The sequence below is a fragment of the Pan troglodytes genome, chromosome 15 (assembly GCF_028858775.2).
Source record: "Pan troglodytes isolate AG18354 chromosome 15, NHGRI_mPanTro3-v2.0_pri, whole genome shotgun sequence".
In the NCBI taxonomy this organism is placed as follows: Eukaryota; Metazoa; Chordata; class Mammalia; order Primates; family Hominidae; genus Pan; species Pan troglodytes.
This window is the reverse complement of record NC_072413.2, coordinates 18,151,286-18,154,307: the sequence shown is the minus strand read 5'-3', so window position 1 is coordinate 18,154,307 and position 3,022 is coordinate 18,151,286. Positions and strand designations below refer to the sequence as shown.

Sequence of the window (3,022 nt, the reverse complement as noted above, 5' to 3'; positions counted from 1 at the left end):
TCAGATAAAATCATAGCACTTATTATTTGTTACCATGGATACCATGAAGCTACTGCCATCTACTAAATAGTAGTAGAGGAAGACAACATAATTTTCTGGAACTAGTCCCGTTTTGCCTTCATAAGTTTCCTTTAACCATCCTGGTTCCACTGATGGGTCCACGCTGGAAAATATCGCTCCTTGTGGGAAGGAAAACTCATGCTGTGCTCTGCTTTACAGGAGTACATGGCTTTGGCTTGGTGCCCAGAAGAAACTGGCTTAGGTGAACCAACATTTTCAAGCAGCTGAGCTTTTGCTGCCACTACTGAGCCAGGACGCTGATAGCCATTGCTTGCGATGGTGTCTAGTCTTAACCTCCTGCACATTTTTGGAGGCAGATCTGGGTTTGAAGCTTTGGCTGTCTCCTTGGAACCTACAGAAGTTAAGCTTTGAATAGGTCCACTGTAGCTCATGTTTCCTTCAGCTGCAGAGATGGATCTGAGAGAAGAAGCAGAAGCTCTTTTCAGTCCTGAAAGCGCATAAGGCCCTTTCTTGACTAGGTCTATGGGTGGGGAAACATCCCTTGGGCTAGTGACCGAAGCAGCACTCTGGCAATCTGATTCTGCATCTGTCTTGGTTGCATCTTCTCTATAACTTGATTCAGGACTGGTTGTCCAGAGACCAAGGCTTTTCTGTCCATGGGAAGATGATGGGGTTGCAATCCAAGGAATCCCTCCAGATTTCTCCCTGGGCTGGCAGGAAGCTAACTTTGTAGTGCTATTTTGTTCCGAGGAAAGAGAAGAGAGTGACTTGAAGCTCCCCATGGGGGTGCTGTCTGGGCTGCTGCTATAGGAGTCACTGTCAGGTTCAGCCAGCCATGGAGTACACGTCCCTCTGGGCTTCCTAGAGCCTGTAGAGAGGCAGATTGCTCGTGTCCTTTGGGATCCAGATCGAGACTGAGGCTGAGGAAGAGGAATGCTTGGGTCTGGAGCAGTATGAAAAATCGTTTCATCGTGCTCTGTAAGAATTTCTAACACAATATTCTGAAATTTAATATTCACCATAGCAGCTACAGTTTATTCTTGTGCTCTCATTAGAGTTGGGAGAAATATGACACCAAGATTTTAGACAGTCATGAGATTTTGCTGGCTGTGCAGTGATACTTTGACCAGATGTTTTATTAAGATGTCCAGCATCTCTCTGTTTTTCTCTGGCAATGTGCACACCAATGCATGTACAGCCTCCACCCTGTAGTTTTGGTCATCAGATTTAACAGCAATGATACAAATCTTTATGTAACTTGTAAGTCATCAGTGGTGCTGCAAAGCACCTGAGGTAGTTTTTCAGCCCACTCATTGTCTTATTGTCCCACAGTTCAATATCAACATCAGGAGGGGATTTAGGAGAAAATATGATATTCACAAGTTTTTGAACTTTGGAGTTCACTCCTCCTATTCAGTAGAGGCCTAAAGTGGTGATACTGCTTGTTTCCACAGCTTGAATGCAGTTTCTCACAAAATTGAACCCTGCTTCGTTCAAATACCTTTCTTCTTTCTTGCTTATAATGTCAGGCAGAGTATAAATCGTTTCCTTCCCATCCATGGCTTCAAGCCAGAGTTTCCTATTAGCGTCTGAGAAGGCCTGTAATGTGATGATCCCATGCCTTTCAACTACTTGTATGTCGAAGCAGAAGTGTTTGTCAATTGAATCTGTCTTTCGTCGGATACAATATTTTGAACATTTCCGGTGAGCTAGTAACAAGGCTGTTTAATCCATGTAAAACCAAGCGGTTGTTTCTTCTGGACATACGGATAGCCTTCCATCGTCCACTGGCTGGGTGGTCTGTAGTCCTGGTTGGCAGATTTCACCCTTTGCATCAACCCCTTTACCTCTTGTCGAGTACTTTCAAAATTATTCCTTGTATTCTGCAAGTCGAACTGCAGCTGTTGCTTATGCGGTGCAAATCCTGGGCAAGTTCATATCCCTCTTGGTAAAAAAGTAAATAAACCCTGAAGAAATGACAAAAGCGGTTCAGCAAATTCAAACTTCTTTTTTTCTTGAACCTCTTGAATTTTAAAGACATATTTTTTCATTTATTTTTATTTATTTGTTTATTTATTTATTTATTTTGAGACGGATTTTTGCTCTTGTTTCCCAGGCTGGAGTGCAATGGCGCAGTCTCAGCTCACCGCAACCTCTGCCTCCTGGGTCCAAGCGATTCTCCTGCGTCAGCCTCCCGAGTAGCTGGCTGTACAGGCATGTACCACCACACCTGGCTAATTTTGTATTTTTAGTGGAGACGGATTTCTCCATGTAGGTCAGTCTGGTCTCGAACTCCCAACCTCAGGTGATCCGCCCGCCTCCTTCTCCCAAAGTGTTGGGATTACAGGCGTGAGCCATTTAAAGACATTCTAATGATGCTTCATAGAAGTTCTGATGTGCTCGATCAATTTGTGTATCTCCCTCTTGCAAATGAGACTCCTTTTTCTTTGCAGATAAATTTAAATGCTTTTCAAGGATAGAGTAATATTTTTCACTCTCTTTGTCAAACTTCTTTCCATCTTTTGCTGCACCTATCTGTTCTTTTCGAAATTTCTCAAGTGGTGCAATTAATACATCATTAGCGTTTTGGATCAGTCTTCACCTTTCTTCTGCTGCTGCAATGAGTAGTCTTGCAAATTCTTTTAGTGACTGACCAATACTAATTTCATCATCTGTTTCAGCATTATCAATACATTCAAATTGGAAATCTTGTAATGACTGGGAAAATTTCTGCACTGCCATAGACAGATCCCCAACCTGGGTAGAGGTGTGTTCCTGAAGGAACTCAGGGTTCCTTTGGAAAGGGTGAAAGGGTAAGGGAACCGGGTAGGCAATCAACATTACATGTCCTCAACGCCGCAGTGAGCAGAGAGCCATCCTTAATGAGCTCCTTGATGAACTTGTTGGTTCGCTCCAGCTCAATCTCCTGACACTGCAAGCGCTCCCTGAAATCCGGGCTGTCCAAGTAGGAATCGCTGAACTCCAGAGTAGGCAGCCCCAT

General features: G+C 43.7%; 1 pseudogene; it reads right to left on the bottom strand.

The window, feature by feature from the left end:
• LOC107968273 (rho GTPase-activating protein 42-like) lies at nt 1–3,022 on the bottom strand (annotated as a pseudogene).